Raw genomic sequence first — 23,562 nt, 5'->3', positions numbered from 1 at the left:
ACACGACTCTGTTTGCTTAGTCTCTGACACGGAAAGACAACCAACACGAGAGATGGGAACAGAAAGAGAAAGAAAGAAAAGGGAAGAGGGGGTGAGAACAGAGGGGCCAGGCAAAAGACTGATAGGAAGGTAGAGAGATCAAGACAGATCCCATAAAGAAAGAGTAATACCATAAAGATATTGGAAGCACGTTGCCGTTACTGGAATGTTAAAACTGCCTGCAGGACAGTGCAGAGCAGCCTGGACTCACAACAGGAGAAACCCATTTGGAAATAGGTTGCCATTAGAAACAACATTTATAAAAATACTAGGTTGTCTGGCTTTCTTTCTGGTAATTGCAAACATGTTCATTTGTTTTGTTAAAGAATGCAAAACACAGTCCTGTTCCAAATTACAAAAATATGCATTTTGACAATATTTTTCCCCAAATGTCTAAATATTCAGCTTACATTTTCGAATTAAGCCAAATCAATGTATGTTTTTAATGTAAAGCTTTTCCTTTCTGGGGTCAATCACAGTCTTTCATAAGATTTCAGACCTCATAATGCAGCCTCTCTTAGAAATTATGTTTAGTTTTTCCAATGGGTGTGCCTCACTTGGACACAAAAAGGGTACAAACATGTGCTCCTATCCCCACAATTTTTATAGATTTTACAGTTCTGTGTTGAGAGTTTTCAAATTGAGTTTCTGACAAAGAAATGTTAGAATGAACAAGTACATGTTTGCCATTTTACTTTATTAAAAGGACTGAACTGATTAATTGATCATCAAAATAGTTACCGATTGATTTTCTGCCATGCATCCAGTAATCAATTTACCAACTCATCGCTGCAGCCCACATGAAAGGAGTGGTTCCATAAAAGGCATTAAAACCACATTCAACACTAGTAGGCTAAGCAAAACATACAATGATTGTAGCAAATGGACTGAAACATGCTGAAACACTGGTAGGACACACATAAGGTGTCATTGCTCCTGGTTGGTGGCCCACTGATGTCAATCTCAAGATACACACACACACACACACACACACACACACACACACACACACACACACACACACACACACACACACACACACACACACACACACACACACACACACACACACACACACACACACACACACACACACACACACACACACACACACACACACACACACACAGTTGAAACAGCTGGCCAAGCTAAACCTATATCAGTAAAGGCAACAAGTTCATTTGAAGACAGGGGTTCTCTTTGAAGTGCAGTCACTCAGTCAGAGAGACAACACTATTGTGAGCTGAGGAAGATTTACGACCTCTCTGCTTTCACACAGCTGCTCTAACACTATCTGCTGGTGACAGCCAAGCAATGAAACTGATAAAGACTCACATACAAATGTTTTCATGCCTTTGAAACTCAATGTGTTATGCATTATAGTCATTAAATAATGCGTATAAGCCTTTCTTACATTGGTGAAACTACAATAAATGTGCTTTCTTTGATTTTTTTCTAGTGCAGGTGTGGTTTGAATATAACATCTGAATGTAATACGTGTCTGAGTTAAAAGCCTGATCCTGTTGACCAACTTATGCAATGATCACCTCTCATAGGGTCAGAGAAACTTGAAATGTAGATTCAGGGTGAAGCAGTTACAGCACATTCAACCAGTAAACTGGCGCCCCCTGTTGGCCATGGACAGAAACTCATGATCACTAGAAATAGGATTTTTATACTTTCTGATAGTTGTACAATATGAGCTATAATCTATCAAGGTGTGTTACAATAGTGTGGGACTGCAACAAACACTATTTTATCAGTAATTATTGTTCTATTTATTAAATGTTAAGTTGACAAAATGTAAAAGGAAAAAGGAAAGAGGTCTTTAGGTCTTGTTTTGTCAGAACGGCAATCCAAAACCCAAAGACACTCACTTCTGCAACACATGAGCATTCTGTGGTATTCCTTGTACATTTGACTCAAAATAAATAATAACTGATCAAAAGTGCAGATGTATTTGACATGAATTGACTTTTCTTTGAAGTAGTAATACACCTCACAATTTTCATGACCCATGTGCTCATTACCATTTATGGTCACAAACTTTTCTCCTTTCAAACTGTGCAGCAAAACACAATCTGTTGCTGTGCCACACTCCCACAGATTACATGTAAATATTCAAATGTCAAATATCACATATCTTACCAGCTGCCTGATAAATGGGTTCTCCCTTTTCTTCACCCGCATATCCTCTCTGCGGCTACACCTTTATTTCTATTTAAAAAACATTCTCACTTTTCTCTCTTTGAGTCAAAGTTATTGCAATGACTGAGCTGCACTTTAAGGCCATTATTTATGTAAGAGCTCAGTCAGCCAGGTTGAAACTAGAGCATTTGTCTCCAATGGCAAAATCTTAGCCCATAGAGGTAATGCCACCATTTATTTCACAAGTCTAATGGTCCTTCTTGGCTCCCTGATGGGGGAATAACTGTCCTACTGTGATTGGAACAGCAGTCACTTCCCTCCTAAAAAAATGTTTCAGCTATACCTCATGTCATCTTGAAGCCATCAAATCCCATTTCGCTTTCACTCAAAAGTTTCCTGTTAAACTCCCTGCTCAGAGTTCTTTGACTATCATTCTGAGGTCATGTCCTTTTGTAGGAGAAATATTTCCATACTTTTAATTGTTTGGAGGTACATTTTTAGAAAATTAGAAACAAAAGCTTGTCCTGGTCATAACAGCATTACAGGATTTGAGCATCAGCTAAAGCTTATAAAAAAACTGTATATCTGTGAATAAGACCGAGAAATAGACTGAATTGTACAGAAGATTTCCTCCAAACAACCCCACTTACTAAAGGCAATAGTTGGAACGGTATTTAGAAGTGCAGGTAAGAATGTCACACAGATTCTTGTATTTATAAATGTAAGAAATACAGAAAATAATGGACTGGAAATTGAAGGTAACAAGAGAGAGGTGGGAGCCCTTGATGTTTGTCCTTCACATTTTTGCTAATTTACCGCTTTACGTATGTTTGAGAAAATGTGCCTGTACCTGTTGAAAACAACTGCCAAACTGCACGAGTCATCCTCTTACTCACAAATGCTTACCTTTATCTGTTGCAGAAGTTGAACTGTTCTGTAAAGTTGAACGTATTTAACGTTTCTTTAGAACAAGTTCAACATCAAATCATAAAACAGCTTTTACTGGTCTACAGATATGTACACTTTAGTCATGTATTATGGCTTCAAGTAATAGATATTTTAGTATTGATCAATCTATCAATAATTAACCAATTAATTGATTGCTTTGTGAATAAAAACAAAGCTTATCAGATGCATTCATCATCAGATACATTAATACAAAATAAAAACTCTAAATGGATTTTACCATAAATACAATACACAAAATATATTAAAAAGGGATAGTAGAAAGTATGTCCACATTTGATTTGTTTGCTGTTTCATGCAACTCATACAACTTCTGCCACAAACATCTATGTTTTGCCTACAATGTTTTTGATGGATTTATTATATTATGTTTCAGAATTGATATTGAACGGTTTGCTAATGTTCTTTTATACTCCTGTATTCAGGTGGGAAAGACAACAAAAATGCATACATCTCTCAATATAATGTACACTGCCTTTAATTATGACGACATCAGTAGAGAACATTATTTAAATGATACAACCATTCTAATTCAGACAACCATGTCACCATTCGTAAAGATATATTTGAATGGCAGGACAGTATAATTTCATTAGATTGTTTGTATATTAAGTGGATAATGGTTATATATCCTCATATTGGCAAGACATATACAGCATATTTATTCAAGAAATTGATCAATTATAAAGAAATACACAACCATTCAGCCATAGGAGGCCTTGTAAATTGTGGCAGAAATGTTACCTGTGACTCATCATGACAAAGTAGAGCACAGTTATTCCTTAAACAACAGCACATGCTGGAGTGCTTGTTAGCAGTGAAAGCTTTTGCTCACTAAATACAGTGCCAGTTAAGAATAGGCTATTATTATACAGCCAGCTGTGTGTTATCAATAGTTTCAGGCTTGGGAGTCATTAAACCAGTATGTATGTACCTGTCGCTCCAAATTCATGGGCTTTTCAAACCCAATGTAACAACAGATATCCCACATCCTGTGAACATTTGAACTCAGTTTTGAAAAACATCCATAACTTCTTACACAAAAACGCAAACAAACAAACCCAAAGCAAAACTGGGGTCTCAAAATTGCTACGTTTGTAACCATAAAATTACAAGGTAACATTATGGTTTATACAGCTATAAAAACATAATTATACACTGTGGCTTTATGAATACTGCGGTTTTCAAAATTAGGTCTCTTAAAAAAGCGAAATACCTTTATGTTAATTTGTTCCCTTTTCCCAGTCCTTTGATTTAGCCACGGTGGTGAGATAAACGTTTTAAATCACGGGGTTAGCAACTGAGACACTTTCTGTGAGCACACAAGCGTGTCGGGCCAGAATGAATATGGATTTGATTTACAGTGAACGCCAACGCTCCAGCCAATGCTAATCGCCAGGGAAAGCTTGTGAAAACCATGATGGATTCCGCAGACATGGTTTTTGAGCCTGAGGTTTCATCACAAATCCATTTAAGCTTTTATGTAATTTGGTTAAATATACAGAATCCTTTTTATCTTTTTATGTGTCCATTTTTGACCCACTAGGCTTGTTGGAAAGTATGATGTAGGGGGGGAAATTCCCATTAAAATGTACTTCTTTTAGGAAACTTAAAAGAAGAAACTCTGCCGTGTAAAAGAGGTAAAGCTCTGCCGACACCCGTGTGACAGTACCATTGTTGATGAAAAGCATAAATGTAAAACCACTTATAATATCAAACTCCTCTCAGGAAGAAAAATATGAAGCTGCTGATTTTTAACAGCAAGCCATGATTTAAATTCTTCCAAAACCACTTAGTGCAGAAATAGTCAATCACTATCAGCTGCTGTCGCCATTTCTTATCTAAAAATATAGCTGTAGTTACAGCCATGGCTGCAGGCATAAAATCCAAATATGGCTTCAGAAACATATGGGTTACATCACAGCTTTCAAAATGTTATAGTTCAGTAAGCCAAGTAGAATTACTTTGTTATGTTACTAGAAGATGTGGAGATGTATTATTTGACATCTACTCTGACCTCATTACTCCCACCAAGAGCATCACCTAGTATATCAGATAGTAAAAGATAATAATCTTCCCCCAAAGAAAACTAAGACACTGAATCTGTAAGCGCATGCTGATGCAATGCTATCTGATGAAGGGTTACATCATCAACTGCTGTGCAGACAAGCAGTGTGGCAGCAGCAAAGCAACACATGAATACATTTAAGGTGAATGCACAGGCATCAAGCCAAACTACGTCTTGTATGCAACACATAATTATAAGCACACCATTAAAATCACATTCAATCATAAGACATCGCAGGCAGGCAATGTCCACTTTCAAATTATTGAAGCATGATTGGCAGCAAATGACCATCATGAAATTATGAAAATGATTGTGGCTCAATGTAAACCATGGAGCAGAAGATCAGCAAGTTTAAATGGTGACACATATACCCACTGTTTGGAGATTAAATATTCAGACTGAATATATGAAATGTGTATGCCCACCCAGTGTATGATAAACATCCAGTTTTCAATACATATTAATATTTGAATGGATTGTGTGCGACAAAGAAATCCTATTTACATTGATGGAACCACAATTAGAGACCCAAGTTTGCGTTGAGACAGAGAGTTCAACCCCAAAAACATCAACAACAACATCCATCTATTCTGTAACAACTTATTCTGTTCAGAAGCAGAGGCCTAACAACTCTGACAAGTGGATTCACCACTATGTAAAGCAGGGATGGGCAACTTGGATGGTGGTGGGCGGCCACCAGGGGGCCGCAGATTCACTTGGAACACACACACACAAACAAATATCAGTTCGCAGAAATGTTATTTAATTGTGGCATGTTTGTATTGAACAGGTTATTTAACAGTGGAATACAACTATTTTAAACTATTGGAAAGCACGAAAAATGTGTGTGTATTGAGATTAACCATAAAGATGACATAAACATGAAGTCATGAACACTAACCCAGACATTAGTTATATTTCGTATATGGCTTCGCTATTGGGTAATCCCCCTGCGCAGCACTGAAAACTTGTAGTCCATGCCCACCCGCAAGGTGGGCCTCACCCTCGGGCCTCCTTCCGGTATAAATAGGAAGGAGGCCCGGCAATCTGCTCCCTCTTTTCTTCAGCAAACCAGCACAGTTACTGAAGCACAGCAATTGAGAATCATCATGAGCAACAACTGCGTCCGTGATTGTCCCTCATGTGGCTCTGGGTTCATAATGAATTATGACCAGCAGAGATAAAAGCAGTATGTGAATCCTGCCTGGGGTCGGAGCACTCGTACGCGGCTCTAAACCAGCAGGTAGCATGCACACACTGCGCCCCCGTCTCCCCTCGGGCGAAAGGAAGCTGAAAGAGCGGACGCTCTTGCCGCTGCGGCCGAGGAGGACGATTGGCCCGTCCAGGCTTACGAGCCGCGGACGGGGCCGAGTGTCCCTGGGGCCGAGTGTCCCTGGGGCCGAGTGTCGGGCAGGGGGCCGAGTGTCGGGCAGGGGGCCGAGTGTCAGGCAGGGGGGCCGAGTGTCGGGCAGGAGTCCGAAGAAAAGCAACTTCTGCCCCGCCTCCCTCCACGGTTCACCGTTCACCGTTCGGTTCTCCCCTCCCTCCTCTCCCCCGGACGGGGGAGACAGAGTCGGAGCAGGGTGCCAGCTTGGCGGTCGAACATGCTTTCCCCCTCTCCGTCACCACAGCGTGGTGCGGGGCCCCACTGGCTCTACGAATAGCTGAAGAAAAGTTATATTGTATGGGAGCAGATTGCCGGGCCTCCTTCCTATTTATACCGGAAGGAGGCCCGAGGGTGGGGCCCACCTTGCGGGTGGGCGTGGACTACAAGCAGGGCCGTTTCTTCCTATAGAGAGGCGAAGTCCCTCCCTTTCCGGGAGCCTCCATGGGACCCCGGAAGCGTAAAATTATACATTGAAGTCAATGGAGAGAGAAAGGTTATCTTTTGATCCCGTTTGAATTGTGCCACGAATGACACATATGATGTTTGTCAATTTAAAAGAATATTTTGCAAGTCAAAAAAATTAAAATGTGTCGTAAAACTGTGAAGTTACACATTTTTTTGTGTGAAACCGCTGAGTGAACTACAGGTCTCTTGGTCTCGCACAATACGCGTCACCATCACAAAGATGACCGTCACGTTAGCAAATTTCACCTGTTTCTTTCAGAATGAGAATAAAAGTATAAAACGAGGTGACTACAAGTCTGGACACGTTGAGAGCTGTACATACACGAAAGGGGAGTTATTCGGTTCTGTAAGAGCAGCGGGACCGGCTTTACAAGATGTTGGTGAGTAATATGAGTGCAATGTGTAACGTTAATGTCAGCTAGCTAACATTAGCTAACAAGGTACACTAACGTGTTTTGTTCAGTAACTAGTGTTCTCCTTTAGAACTTCGTGGTCTGTGTGTGCTGTGGATAACATTAGTGTTCACAAGAACAAGGTAAACTCCCGTGTTTTGTTTTAGTTGCTCTTCAGATTGAAGCGGCCAGTTTTATATCGACTATACTGTATGTGTGATCTCCTTTTACATCTCGTTGTGTCATTTGAGTTTATTTGCTGTGTGTAGATTCAAGGGTTTTGGTTATCTTGTCAATTTGTTTGGTTATCCAGGCACAGCTGTGCGTGACTCCCTCGGGTACACTGGTATGTGTTTTCCTAATGTAGAGAGCATTGATTAATTAATAAACTACACACTGAGTCTAGATCCTGACCAAATCCTTTTTTATTGTTGATCAAATGTTTTTCAAAAATGTATTCATACACATTTAGAAAAATACAATGTACAATCACAACCAGTACAACACACATTACAAAAAATACAGAAAAAACAAACAATAACAACAATCAGACAAGAGGACAAAACTATGGAAAAATAACCCCCTCCCACCCCCAGATCCGGACCATCCTTGTATTATTGCTCATTCAATCTATTATAGCATGCTAACAAACATGGTACTTACTTATTTGTACAGATCTGCATGGGAGACGATGGCGCGATACAGAGCGCTGTCTGTGATTGTGCACGGGGGATGTACAAATGCAGCCACGCTGCAGCATTGGCAATATGTGCCATGTGGCAGATCAGCTCCACAGATGTTGAGTGCCAGTGGAGGAAGCCTGGCACTTCCAAAGTAGTCCAGCCGGTGTCTCAACTTTACCAACAGTGAGAGGAGACATACAACCCACTGGCCAGAGACATCGCCACTCAGGATGTAGACTGGTTCAGGTCTGCACTGAGGGGCGCACAGTGTGGCATGGCATGGCTTCACCTGAGCCAGAGCCGCGGCCTCAACATCAGGCCATTGTCACCGTGCCGGAGCTGGTGAAGGGGCATGGGGGTCGGTGGCTTGAGGCAATTCTTGCCTCAATGCGACTGAGCAGAGACCAGCAAGCTGCCATCCAGACAGCCACCGGAGGACAGCGGACAAAGTGGCAGTTACACAGGCGGGGCAGGTTGACAGCCAGCAAGTTTGGTGCTGTGCTGCGGTCGGGACTTTCATCCACTCCATGCGCGTCCCTCATGAAGAGGGTGCTCGGGGGGTACAACTTGGACGGAGTCATGGCTGTCAACTGGGGGGTTGTAAACGAGGCCGAAGGGGTGAAGGCTTTTGTGCAGGCCTATCAGGAGACAGTGTTCGAGTCTGGTCTCTTTGTGAGTGAGTCGGTGTTTTGGGAGCATCCCCCGATGGACTGTGCAGCCATCTGCCCTGCTGGAGGTGAAGTGTCCACCATCATTATATAGGATATATATATATATATATTTGTATACATATCTGTAAATTGTATAATTTTATTTGATTTAAAAGTATTTTTGATCTCTGTCTATAAACACAAACTGAGTAAGATTGACAATAAAGTTGACTTTGAAAAATATATATATTCTTTATGAAAATAGTTGACTGTTGGAGAAATGAATCCAAATGAAACTACAACTACGCCTTTAAATCTCTACGGACTGTTTTTCAGTGGGATGGCAAGTTCCTATCTTTACATCGGTATCGAAGGTACTGCGCTCAGGTGGCTCCAGTCATATCTCTCCGACAGATCCCACTTCATCTCCCTCAATAAATCACTCCTCTGCCACCGCTACAGTCACCCAAGGTGTTCCCCAAGGCTCAGTACTCGGACCCCTCCTCTTCATCATCTACATCCTCCCCCTTGGTCAGATTCTCCGCCACTACAACCTGGACTTCCACTGCTACGCCGATGACACTCAAATCTACCTCAGCACCAAATCCCTCCATAACCCCCCATCACCCACATTGAATCCTGTCTGACTGACTTGAAATCCTGGATGCAAAAAAACGTTCTTAAACTCAACAGCAATAAAACTGAACTCCTCCTCATCGGCTCCAAATCCACCCTCAGTAAAACCCCCCAACCTCACACTGACCATCGATGGCACCCCTGTTTCCCCCTCAACCCAGGCACGCAACCTCGGGGTTATATTCGATCCCACCCTCTCCCTTGACTCCCACATCCGCCAAGTTGTCAAAATCTCATTTTTCCATCTCCGCAACATTGCCAAAATCCGTCCCTATCTTACCCGCCCCGCAGCTGAGCGACTCATTCACGCCTCATCTCCTCCCGCCTCGACTCTACTGTAACTCCCTCCTATACAGCATCAGCTCCACCTCCCTCAGTAGACTCCAGCGTGTTCAGAACGCAGCCGCCAGACTTCTCACCCACACTAAATCATGGCACCATATCACCCCGGTCCTCAAAGAACTACACTGGCTTCCCGTTACTCACCGCATCAACTACAAACTCCTGGTCCTTACCTATAAGCCCTCCACCATCTGGCCCCCCCCGTACCTCACTGACCTTCTCATCCCCTACCATCCTCCCCGGACCCTCAGATCCACCTCGGCCGGCCTGCTTTCCACCCCCATTGGCAATCTCCGGAGCTTTGGAGACAGAGCCTTCTCTGTGGCCCGCCCCAAAGCTCTGGAACTCCCTCCCCCAAGACCTCCGTGAGTCCGAGTCCCTCACTCTGTTCCAGTCCCGCCTCAAAACCCATCTTTTCACCTCTCTCTATCCTATCTACCCCCCCCCCCTCATATTGTAAAGCGTCTTTGGGTACTATAAAAGCGCTATATAAATCCAATATATTATTATTATTATTATTATTTAAACATTTATTAGTTTTTTCTCAGAACAGATTTGATTTTCTGAAGTTAATTTAACTTAACCATGTAAGGTCATTATTAAAAAGGTACAATCAATTTGTTTAGGGTTGAATAAAATAATGATAAACATTTCATTTGGATAATTTACTGACAGAATAAGAAACTCAATGATGCTCTACTCACCTGTTCCTTTTTATAAAGTGAAACAGTTGAAACGATAGATTTTAGTAAACTTAAAAACAACCTTCTCCAAAAGCTATCAAGGAATATACCTAATACTTGTTTTAGAACTTTATTACATATTTTTATATAAATAGTTTGAGTGATCCATAATTGACAGAAGCTTGTGTTTACACTGACCTGTTACTCATATATTAATGTCTTTGTAACTTATTTAAACCACTACCTCACTCATTTCTTTCATTCATCACGGTTCAGTAAACTAAGTGACACATGAACCAGTTTAATAATTATAATAACGTAGGATTGCAACTCTTTGAAACTGTAGGTAGCTGTTAAAAGAGCCGTTGTATTTGGGTGTGCTGGTCTCAGGTCAGTCTAAGCCCTCTCTCGCGGATGCAGCGGGATGTCCTTAGGCATGATGTTGACCCTCTTTGCTTGGTTCATCTTACTGGGGGGCAGCTACATGGATGTCGGTGCAGTCCACAATCATTGTGCAGTTGAAGGCAGAATGAATTTATTATTGACTCCGAATGAAGCACAACTTCATGTCATACAATACATTGACTTTATTTGTAATTGTGTAAAAAAATAAAGCATTGATTAGCAAGCAGGACCTGCAGGAACAGAGAATGGTGATGGATGGAGCTGGGAAGAGAGAAGAATAAAGAAAACAGATCAACTTTATTATCGGATATTAAAAATTCAATTTCAAAACAAGTTGCCGCTCCTACAGTTTTCTAGTGTGTAAAGATGATTTCACTTGACCTATGCACAATATCACACTCAATACATGTGTGTCTCTGGGGGGTGCATTGTGCCTTTGATGTATATACATAATATACCATAACCAAATACTATTACGTACAGTGGAAATCAGGTTGCCAGAGCAGGTCAGTCCAGTGTGCATGTTCCTCAGGGTCTCAGCAGTTACAGGTGAGGTAAAGAAAATAAAAGAGAAAAAGGTCAGTAACAACACTTTGAATAATTATCTCTTTTAATAATGTTCTATCAGTAATCACTCAACTACTGTCTTTCCAACAAACAGATTGACTCACTATCATCACAATGAAACACGTCCAGAAGAATGGACCACAGATGGAAATTAGCTATTAGCTATAATCTGGCATATTGCATCTCTTCTCTTTGCTGAGATTAATGTTTTTGTATGCATGGTCCTTCTATAAATAAATACATGTCATGCAAAGCTGCCTGCCTGCCTTCCTTCCTTCGACTCTCCCTGAACTGCCTGATCTTTTAATGTTCAATGTTAACCATTTGAGCAGATAGCATTAAGTAGAAAAGATCGCAGATGCTAATCTGCCGTTAGCCTACCTCCCGCCCCCTTAGCACCTGGTGGAGGGGGCGATAGGCTCCTCTTCAAATGTTTCACAAAATACTTACCATCATGACTACTCTTACTGTTTAACATTTGGGTTCACTTCATGTTAAGGCTAATACAAATGACAAGGCTAAGTAATGTGATGCTAACTAACGTGCTCGCTACTAGCTATGTAGCTAGCTTGACTGTGTTCCATTCACAACATGTGTATTACCTGATATGTTTGGTCCAACGACTCCTGGTCCTTTCATCAGACGGGAAGCGATAGAACGAGCTATGATCTATAAGTATGATCACTTATGTGATTACAACCTGGTACAAAGCACACAGGCATCTTGTAAAAGTGAATTTATTTTAGCAATCTCTTATTTATTGGAGGGAATAAATCAGTTATGAGATCTTCTTCTTCTTCGCTTTAATTACGAGTCGCAACCACTTGGAGCATTATCGCCTGTGACATCACTTACGCGAGCCAGAATGGGATTTGGGATTTGTAGTCTTTGTAGTCGCGTATTTTTCATAGTCTTATATTTCAACAGTTTTACGACAAAATGTGACTTTTTTGACATGGAACTTATTGTTTAAGATTGACAAACATCATATGTGTAGTTCGTGGCACAATTCAAACGGGATCAAAAGATAAGTTTTCTCTCTCCATTGAATTCAATGTTAATTTTTCGCTTCCGGGGTCCCATGGGCCGGAAGTAGATGGGCGTGACTTCGCCTCTCTATAGGCGGACTATGCAGATGCAAGCTGAACGTTTTTTTTTTTTTTATTCATTAAAAAAACAAAAAAAGTATAATTCATACACACAAAGATGAACAAAATTAGTAGAAGCGGGAGGGCTGAAGCATAGCTTAAGGCGAGACACGGCAGGCAAAAACATCGTTTTTCAAGTACTGATCAATTTTGAGATTTTGTGCTATTTTGGATTCTATAACATGTTTTCTTTTCAGGCTTTTTGGAAGGACAACGCTACAAAATACACATTTAAGTGTTTATTTTTTACTATAGTTTGTCTATTTGTGTCTGTAGATTTCTCGTAAATTCACCAAAAGTTAGCATTCTAACGTAACATAAAGTACAGCGACCGCTGTGTGCACCATGTCAACAGAGATATCGTTGGAAAGTTGTGTCTCTCCTGCACAATCTCATCAGATCCAAATATGGTCATTTCCTTTGTATCAGCAACCAATCCTGAAAGCACAAAGGGGTCTTAAACCAAGAAACGAAATCTCATTGGCTGGTGTCAATTTCTGAAAACGTGATTCGTTCAGATGCGTCACGTGGTGTGCTAAAACACTTCCTGGTTAGCTTTCCGCTAGAAATTGAAATCTCAAAATGGCAAAAGAACGGCGAAAAAAACGTTCACAGAGAAGACGACAACAATTGTCACTTGCACGAAGCAAGGTTATACAAAAAACAAATGACCCCGAACATGAAATACCTTCACGGAGTGCGTCGATGCGCAAGCTATCATCCAAAGAACAGGAGGGTTTAGCTAGCGCCTCACTGCAATCTTTAAAGGTTGTTTTCTCAAAATGAGTTTTTTCTCCTACTCTGAGTTCGAAATGTCAACTTCAGTAGCACGTACATACACCAAACCTTCCAGTTATATTCCTATCAATATTATGAAGGCTTTTACAGAAGGGTTTGTTCATATATCATTCATAGCCTGAATTATACAAACATTGTATACCTAAAAACATGAAATTGATATTTTAGGGCTGTTGACTGTATTTTCTTGATTATGGAATGATAAAAAGAGATATCCAATATCCCTTCTGTAAAAGCCTTAGATACTAATATGACTACAAAATTTAAACAATAATTTTGAACCTGGCTTTATCCAAAGTTCAGATTGATCGATTCCTGAAATGTGTTAAAATAGGTGCATATTTAATGAGATAATGGTTTATTTGCATATTTAAACATGCTATTTCAGAAAACTTGTAATACAAAAAACTATTGCCTTATTGTAAGTATTTAACTGGAGACATTTTCTAGCTGATACCTTTAAGTTAAAAAGATTTACCCTATTCACCTGGGGTGTCTCGCCTTAAGGAAAGTAGCCCTCCCGTGCATCATCTAATACAACATCGGCATTATTGCGTCAAAAACGTATATAGAAATGAAGGAGTACAAAGAAATAAAGAAAACAGGAGAAAAAATGTAATAAAAGTTAGGGCAGGAAAACAATAAATGCATATATATATATACAAAAACTAGATATAGGGTCATTTTCTGCACATGTTAATAGCAGTTTTACTATCTTTTTTTGGAAATTAAAATACTATATATAAATTAGGGCTGTCAAACAATTAACATTTTTAATCAGATTAATCACATCTTAAAAATTAATTAATCATGATTAATCACCATTCGAACTATGTCCAAAATATGTCATTTCTTTATGTATATTGTTGTGGGAATGGAAAGATAAATGAAAGAAGGCGGATATATCCATTTAACATTTTTCTGTGTGTCAAAATGAAAGAGAGCACCTATCAATCATCAAACCGTGGGGTCTTAATTCATTACGTGTTGATTTCTATCAACGGGGGAGTACTTCAGGAAAGTCGACGGGGGCGGCGGTGGCTAGTGGAGTACTTTGTGACCAGAGAGTGTGAACGTTGTGATCAGCTGTTTTAGCGCAGTTCTCCAGTGAAGGGGGGGGGTCTCCCTCCGCAGCCGGTTGGCGTAGTTTTGGCACAGTTCCGTTGTACAGACCGACGTTAACAGCAGCCCTGTCTGTGCACACGGAGACCGACTCTGTCGTCGGTGATCTAACCGCCTTCTGGAAAAGCTTCACAAGTACGTCGGTACGCAAATGCGCTTTGTGACACAAGTGACGGTGCGCATTTCAGATTACGCACATAACCTGCGTACCAGTTATGTGCACCCCTGTACCAGAGCCATATTATTACTATTATATGGCTCTGCCCTGTACTACAGCAAAAGTATTCTCAGTCGGGACTTCCTGCAACAACACCACGCCGTTATCAAAGATGTTCTATTGAGAAGACGATCACTACGTGACAAAAGTTTTCAAAACCGTGGCTACTGAAATCAATCTTACTAACTGCTGTCTGTGCAATTTACTCCGCGCGAGTTGGCAGACTTATTTTGCTTACTTTAACATCGTTTTTCAAGGTGGGGCTAAGCCATTTCTTGGTATGGGTGTAGCCTACCCCAGCCATACCCTGGCGCTGCCACTGGTGGCACGTATGGGGCGAGCCATTCTGCACATGCGTTAAATGCGTTAAATATTTTAACGCAATTAATTCAAAAAATTAATTACCGCCGTTAACGCGATAATTTTGACAGCACTAGTTAAAAGTGAATCATTTTAAATATCATTTTAGGCCCGTTAAAAACGTAGCTACGGCCCTGCATTAAACTGCGGAGCGATGTTCACACAGACCGCGGCTCTCATGCGGCTTTCACACCAACGCTTTTCAGTTTCTAGCTCCGAGCGGGAGCTTTTCTGGTTCAGCTCCGGTTTCCCTTTTCAGCTCCCGCTCTGTTCACACGGCCCACTGGCGCCCCAGAGCTGCCCCTGCTGCGTCATGACGTCACCGTTTACATCGCTGATTTGCTCCCCAACGGCAGCCATTACGGCGCTCACAACAACAGCGTCGGGTCGATGATCGTGTTGCTTTTAATCACACGAAGCCAGAATAAATTGAATAACGACTTCTCCAACCTTATACTTTGCTCCAGAGTGCCGTGGTTCATTGTTTATTAATGTGTTTCTGCAGCATTTACCGACCGCTGCAGTAGGCTATTGGCTGCTCTTCCACGGGAGTTTATTCTCCCGTTAACTCCCGGTTAGCTCACACTGCAGCGGCCGCTCTAAAGTATTCACTGTCCGACTCACACAAGCAGCTGATGCATATCCCCAGTTCCCCTTAGCCTAAGTGAATGTGTGTCAGTCTGAATTGACACTGTTTGCTATCACAACGCTGTTATGAAAGTTTCTCTGGTATAAAACAGGTGATGTTAGCATAGCAACCGAAGCTAAACTGACTACTTGCATCCGATAGCTGAAATAATACAAAACAACACGTCTGCCTCTCTCCACAATGATCGATAACAGTGAACGGATGGTCAAAGTAAGGTACAAATAAACAGAACCACACGAAGCCTGGTTAGTGTTGCCTGACTTTATAAAGTGTGTTTATAGGCACTACTGCTTGTAGGCAGGCATAACAGTCAACCCATGTTCAGGGGAGGTGGGTTTAGTTTCCTGCACGCCTCGACGTAAGAGAGACGTAAGCGACGCCACCTCTTAGCTCTGAAGCTCTTGCCTCTGGACCGACAATTTTTTGGAGCTGGAAATGAAGCGGATTCCGGAGCTAAGAGCCGGCGCCGCTGCGGTGTGAACAGGAAAAACCGGCGCTTTTCAGGCTCTAGCTCCGAGCCGGAGCTGAAAAGGCGCTGGTGTGAAAGGGGCAACAGAGCTGCAGAGAGGGAGCGAGCTGTCCCAGCACCTATGGATCAGCTTCCCCTGGGAGCATTTCCCTTTCCACTAGTTTTGTTTTTACTAAGGACGAGAGCTTGAAACTAAATATTAATAAAACGCTGCCGTTTGCATCGATAGCGTTTAACAGATGGGCGCCGTTTGGGCGTTACGTTACAAAATACTACGCAGACAGCGTTAGCTGGGAGATCGATCACTTTGCTAAACTACGCGGTAGCCTACTATTAAATCCACGTAAACACATCACAGCCATGAGGCCAGATCAATGAAACCAGGATACATCCTTTACCGTAAAAACTGGATCTAAACACAGCTGCCTGTGTGCGTTTGATAAATACTTTCTGATGATATGCTACTTATTAGCTAGGCCACATGGCCCTAATGTGTAAAGTTATACAAGCATTTGTACCAGTGCTTTTCACAAGTAGACTCTTGCAGGCCAGAGTAGCTGGAGTGATTCAACAACAACAAAAAGACATATCTGAGAAGTGATCAGGAAGAACAGAAAGGAAAAGGAAAAGAGAGTTCACTGAAGAGACCAGGAGGAAGCCAGGAGGAGATGAAGACATTAGTGAAGAAGAAGAAGAAGAAATGTATGTGAGGAATAAAGATGAAGTATCAGAAAGAGGGACTGAGGCAGGGATCAGGAGGCAGATGAAAGTCCAGCTGGACCACATGGTATGTTCTTATTCTCCTTACATGTTCCATTACAGCAGCACAATCTAGCAGCTCTTAGTATTGACAATTATTGATTGAAATGTGTTGCTGCACAGGTCACCTTTAGCTCTCTGAAGAGATGGGTGATGCTATTTGTGTACTTAATTATAACTAAGTACTTACAGTATGCAGAATTATGCAGAGTATTCTCTGAATCGGGTGCCTTTTGGGTCTTTATATCTTTGAAAAATTAAACCAATATGTTTGGTCAACATCTGGTAGTGGAATACTTACATTTTCCCACCCCAGGCACAACATATAAATAATTACTAGGAATTTACTTGAAGAAATTTAACAGGGTTGAAGTTTTTGACCAAAAGTAGCCATGATACCTTGTTTAGCTAAGATATGGCACCACATGGAAATCAAGGACATTACAAAATTGTAATATTTTGCAAAACTATTGTTTATTTTGTAATAAACAATTATATACTATTATTAATTCATATAACAGAGTTGAAATGTTGAGCTTGTCAATCTTAATCTGAAAATACAAAAACTGCAAATATAGGTAAGAGAGAAGAACTGACACTTTTGTGATGTAATTCCCTCCAATGCAGATCACACATGGATGATCCATTATTTTAATAGGAGGGTAAATGGTTATGGCGTGACGGGGTTGAAACCAAACTGAGGGACGCTGTGTCAATATTGCAATTTCATAGATAATTCAAGTATTTTTTCAGAATTTATTTTTTGATCAGTTAAAGTTGACATGCATATGATATATTAGCAGCAACATTTTGGAATAATTGGCCATTTTGATTTGTTTAATATTAAATTAATATGTAATAATGCTTAGTGAGCACATGCAATATGTCTGTCTAATACTAAGACACACTTTTTTTTAAACAAAATATATATTTAATTTGACATTGTAATGCAAACAACCTGTTCCATTAATTAATGCTTTAAAATACATGTTGTAGTTTCCTTTCATTTAAAATTATTGAAGTAAGCTTGGGGGACTCAAAGGGCACCCGATTGTTTGTCTGAACACCTTGTTTCTCTTGTGCATTAAGACACTTGTGTTAGGGCATGAATTAACAATAAATAGGTTATATACAGTATAAATACACATACTGTCCGCCCTCCCATGCCACCCTGGCATGACCTCTTGCCCCCCATGTAAAATGTTCTAGAACCGCCACTGCCTGTACTACAGCAAAAATATTCTCCGTCGGGACATCCTGCAACAACACCACACCGTTATCTTGATTCTGATTGGCCAGAAGACATTATCAAAGATGTTCTATTGAGAAGACGATCACTACGTGACAAAAGTTTTCAAAACCGTTTCTGGTCTTCGGTATTTCCAGACAGTGGCTACTGAAATCAATCTTACTAACTGCTGTCTGTGAAATTTACTCCGCGCGAGTTGGCAGACTTTATTGGTGGGGCTAAGCATTTCTTGGTATGGGTGTAGCCTACCCCAGCCATACCCTGGCGCTGCCACTGGTGGGATGTATGGGGCGGGCCATTCTGCACATGCGTTAAATGCGTCAAATATTTTAATGCAATTAATTCAAAAAATGACTGCCGTTCACGCGATAATTTTGACAGCATTAATATAAATATATACATAGGTACATGTACTTGTCAAATGAATAATAATAATAAATGCATAATTCCATATAAACATTGTGAACACTTATTTTCAAGTGACTTTTTTTACATTCATATGTTCACGCTGTGGTTTGGAACTGCTTTTGAATGTTATTAGGCATTTTCTTATGGAAAATGTTGTGCATAACCAGTACCGTTTTAAGCTGTACTATCTCAACACATTTTAATAGATTGAGTTTTTTTTAGAGATGGGAGTTGTGTGTTCATATTTACCAACACCACAGACTATTCGTAATACTTTTTTTTGGGATGTTATTATTTTTTGTAGATTTGTTGAGTACGTGTTTCCCCATATTTCGGAGCAGTAGTAAAGGTAAGGGAGAAATAGACTGTTATAAAGAGTATTTTTTCTTCAAGAATGTTCTTAGTATGATACAAAATACCTATTGTTTTTGACAGTTTAGTCTGTACATAATTTATATGGTGCTTCCAATTGGGTTTTTCGTCAACAAGCAGTCCTAAAAATGTACATGCACCAACTTTTTCTATCTCGGTATTGCAAATCCGTATAATGCAGTCATTTCTACTCTCAGACTTTGTATTGAATAACATGTAATTTGTTTTGGCCACATTAAGGGATAATTTATTAACTGCAAAACAGTTACATAGTATTTATAATTCTGCATTCACAATTTTAATAAGATCGCCAAGAGTATGATGGGAGTAGAGAATTCAAAGTTCAGGTTCGGCCTCAATATATTTGGGGAGAATTAAAATGAGCCGTCTTTATTTGTAGACAGCCAAGCCCCCTCCTGTGTTGTTCGGTGAAGCATTATATGCTTACAAATCCAATGTAGGATATAAACACGACTAAACTGCAATGATAGCAAAGCTGTGGCTTGGGTTTTTGGGGTAATAAAGTCCAAATCATCATTGGGCTGTCAGCCAATGAGTGACGTCTGAGGAAGATGAAAAATGTAAATTAAACATTGTTGAAAAAATGCTGCATCTCTTGCATTTATTGACATAGAGGAGCCTTATTGTTTTATTGTTTACCTTTTTAATATCATTTTTGTAATTTTCAATTGCTTGGTTTTCATGAAATTAGCCTGTTTTCCATCTCCACAGATCATCATAACACGGCAGGGTCTGTGACAGTTTGTTTTCATCTGATTTCAAATAAACAAAGTCTTGGTTTTTAGAATATTAAACTTGTTTTGCCAAATTCAGATGATAAAAACAACTTTTAAGCTTGTAAAAGCATAATTACAAGCGGTAACTTAATGTGACACAGCAGGCAACAACAGCTGGTGTTTTCCCCGGGAAACAAACACAATACACACAAACGCGTCACAGATTATTTTTGCGGTATTTGGCTGCCGAAGGAAATCATACAGGCAGCTCACGACCTGCTCGCGACGGTATGCTACTACCCCCGGGCCCCGCCATTTGTCCATCCCTTATGTAACGCAATAGCATGAACACTTCACACCATAGGCGTAGCTGTGGGTGGGCCCACCCAGCTGGGACCAAGGCCCACCGACAGCTACGCGTCTGCACCCACCAAAAGGCTTAAAAAGTATCTGGAAAATATGTCACAGCAGCCAGTGAATGTATATTGTAAATTGTCTGACTTAATACTTTTTTAATTTTCGAAAATCGTTGTATCTTACTACTTCTTTACTAATTCAGATATTAGCGTCAGTTTTTTTTTTTAATGGCAGGTGCGTGCCACTCTCACTCCCGCCAATCGCATCCACGGGCGCGAGCGGCGTTCCGATTCCATCCACTGCGCAGGTGCCAATTCATTGTTATCAGTAGCCTTGACAGTTTGAAACTAGCTTGACAATGACAACATGGAAAAACAAAGTACTTAACAAAAAAAGACGTAGAACGGAGAAGGATGACTCTGAAGTCGCTCAGACATCATCCTCAGCAGCCCAGACTACTTCAGCAGCGGTTTCTGTGGAGCTGGAAGAGGATGCTGGTTTGGAAATCAAGGCCCCATCAGATTTGTCCACAATAGATGAACCAGCGACACAGCCCAAACTCGGTTCTTTCCCACCCACAACCTTAGCCGGCAAGCCCCGGTGTTTTTCTGTCAGGTGGTATGGACTTTTCCCATGGCTGGAATACAGCACCTCAAGAGATGCTGTCTTTTGTAAGGCATGTCGACATTTTCCCGAAGCTACCACTGAGGACCGATTTATAAAAACGGGCTTTAAAGACTGGAAACACATTTCACAGTGTTGTGTGAAACACGGGGCTAGCAGGGCACATTCTGCGGCGCTCGGCAAAACCGAAGGCTTCAGACAAAGCCATCAAGGACGGGGAAATATTGTTAACCAGCTGAACAACGACGCTTGCAACAGGTCGTTTGTGGAAAGGAATAGAGAGCACATTAAGGTAGTAATAGACCTCGTTTTATTTTGTGCAAAGCAGGGGATTCCGTTACGTGGGCATCGGGAAAACGAAGAGGCATTGAACAAAGGCAACTTTCTGGAGTTATTTCAAATGATCTGTTACTATGACCCAGAAATTAAACGGCGACTGGACGACATGCCGGGGAACGGGAAACTTACAAGCCCCGATATCCAGAATGAGATACTGCAAATAGCCGCTTCTTTACTCATCCGAAAAATAAATACGGAATTGCATGATGAGACGGACACCTTCTATGCAATTTTGGCAGACGAGTGCAAAGACGTGTCTAAACGTGAGCTTGTGGCAGTATGTATCCGATACATGCACAAAGGTATGATCAAGGAAAGGGCTGTGGAATTTTTGGAGACTGGAGACATGCACGCAAATGCCATATCAGCGAAAATCCTGCAAGTGCTGGAGCCTTTGCAGCTTGACCCCAAGTTGTGCGTTGGATTTGGTTTCGATGGGGCATCGGTCATGTCCGGCAATAAAGGAGGGGTGCATATGATTTTAAAGAAAACGTTTCCCCACGCCATATATGTCCATTGTCATTCCCATCGCCTCAACCTCGTCCTGTGCGCAGCATCAAAGGTTTCTCCCGGCATTTCAACTTTTTTTGATGTCATTAACAACCTGCACAGTTTCATGACGGGGACCCGAAGACATGCTAGATTTATTGAAATCCAAAAGGAGCTGCGTCCCGGGAAACCAACTTTGGAACTGGAGAGATCCTGTGATGTCCGATGGAGCTCATGGTCTTGTGCTGTCAGTAAAGTATTGACACTCCTTGGACCAATTTGAGACACTGGCTGATTTTTCTCAGAGCTCTGGCCACTCCAAAATCGAAGCTGACTCTACTTCAGCAGATGCAGACGAAGAAATGTGTGTTTATTCTCGTCATGTTCAACAGGCTGTTTTAAATGAGTGACTACGCAACAAAAGGCCTGCAATGTTCTACTATATCAGTCACAGATTGCATCGATCTAATCGAGGGTCTCAAGGAAAACTACAATACATTGAGGAAAACAGAAACTGACTTCATTAAACTTGTGACACTGACAGATGATTTGATGAAGAAACACGACATCATTAACTGGGACGTCACTGGGTCGCGAAAGAGGAGGTTGCCAGGTAAGTTTGGCGATTCGCAAATTGAATCTACCCTGGGCAAAGCCTCCCCTGTAAAGGACAACTCCGACCTAAAAAACATTATGAATAATGTGCTTGATAGGCAGATTATGGAACTGGACACTCGTTTTAAGGCGGACACATACGGGTTTATGAAAGCCGCTGCTGCATTGTTGCCTCGGTCGAGCACCTTTGGTAACAATGAATTAAGGCATAACCTTCCCATCACTCGTGGAGGTGCTCGACTCATGTCCCACTGACATTTTCCCTCAAATGAATCGTCTCCTTCGGGCTCTCGTCACGTTACCCATAACAAGCTGTACTGTGGAAAGAGTCTTTTCTACTGTGAGTAGAGTAAAAACGGGGATGAGGGCATCAATGAACACAGACAGACTGAACTCGTTGTCCCTGCTCTCCTTTGAAAGAGAACTGACTGAATCCTTGGACTACAAGGACATTATTTCAGTATTCAACACAAAGCCCCGTCGACTCCTGCTGTAACCATCAAAGGTATTTGGACTGTAGGCTACATGTATATTTCATTTTTTTTTTTATTTGATTAGATTTATTTCGAATGTGTAAAACAATAAAACAAAAAATAAAATATGAAAATGAAATGAAACATGAGCATTATATAGAAATTTAAGCAGTGTCAAATTGATAAACAAACATATTACTGATTCTAAATTATATATAAACAAATGATCTAATTACACATCCGAAAAGGGTCCATGGGAAGAAGTTTACATTTATTTAATCCCACCCTTTCTCCCAAAAACTACATTTTCAACATACATACTTTTGTTTTTTTCTTAAAGTAATACATGTGTTAATGAAAAACAAACAAACAAAACAAAAACATAAAAAACAAATAAATAAACAAACAAATAAACAAATAATTATTAATTACAGTTATTGTTTTTTGATAGTTTTGCAGCAATTGGACTTTACGCAATGTTTGTGTGCGTGCGCGCCAGTGTGTTTATGTGGCAGCCGTTCCAGAATGAGTATGTCCGCACCGCTCTGTGTATCCATGCTTTATTGTTGCTGCTGTGCAGCTGTTGGCAACTGTGTGTTTGTGCAGCGGCAGCTGTGTCATGTTATAGGCTACTGTGCCTGTAACATGACTTCTAATATATATGTGTCCATCTGAATAAACTTTTCTGCAATCAGGCAAGTAGTTGGCTTAATAGTGCCTTATTTCAGTTAAAATGCGTTTTAGGACATATTAAGTATGTTTGGTCTTGAACAGGCTGGGCCCACCCGATTTGTTTTGGGCCCACCCACTATTTGATTTCTGCCTACGCCACCGCTTCACACAGGCCCAAACAACCTCATACAAATCATTCTTAGACACAAGCAAATAATTAAGTATAAATAGATACACTTCAAATTAAAACGCAACACAAAAATAAAAGTAGAAA

The 23,562-nt window shown here is 40.8% G+C and overlaps 1 long non-coding RNA gene across 1 annotated transcript in view; it reads right to left on the bottom strand.

The window, feature by feature from the left end:
* Positions 1–23,562, bottom strand: part of LOC117453182 (uncharacterized) — a 69,593-nt gene that overhangs the window by 45,378 nt on the left and 653 nt on the right. The gene's annotated exons all lie outside the window — the stretch shown is intronic.

Source organism: Pseudochaenichthys georgianus, chromosome 9 (assembly GCF_902827115.2).
Source record: "Pseudochaenichthys georgianus chromosome 9, fPseGeo1.2, whole genome shotgun sequence".
NCBI classification, from domain to species: Eukaryota; Metazoa; Chordata; class Actinopteri; order Perciformes; family Channichthyidae; genus Pseudochaenichthys; species Pseudochaenichthys georgianus.
The sequence above is the reverse complement of the archived record's forward strand: the minus strand, read 5'-3'. Positions and strand labels throughout refer to the sequence as shown.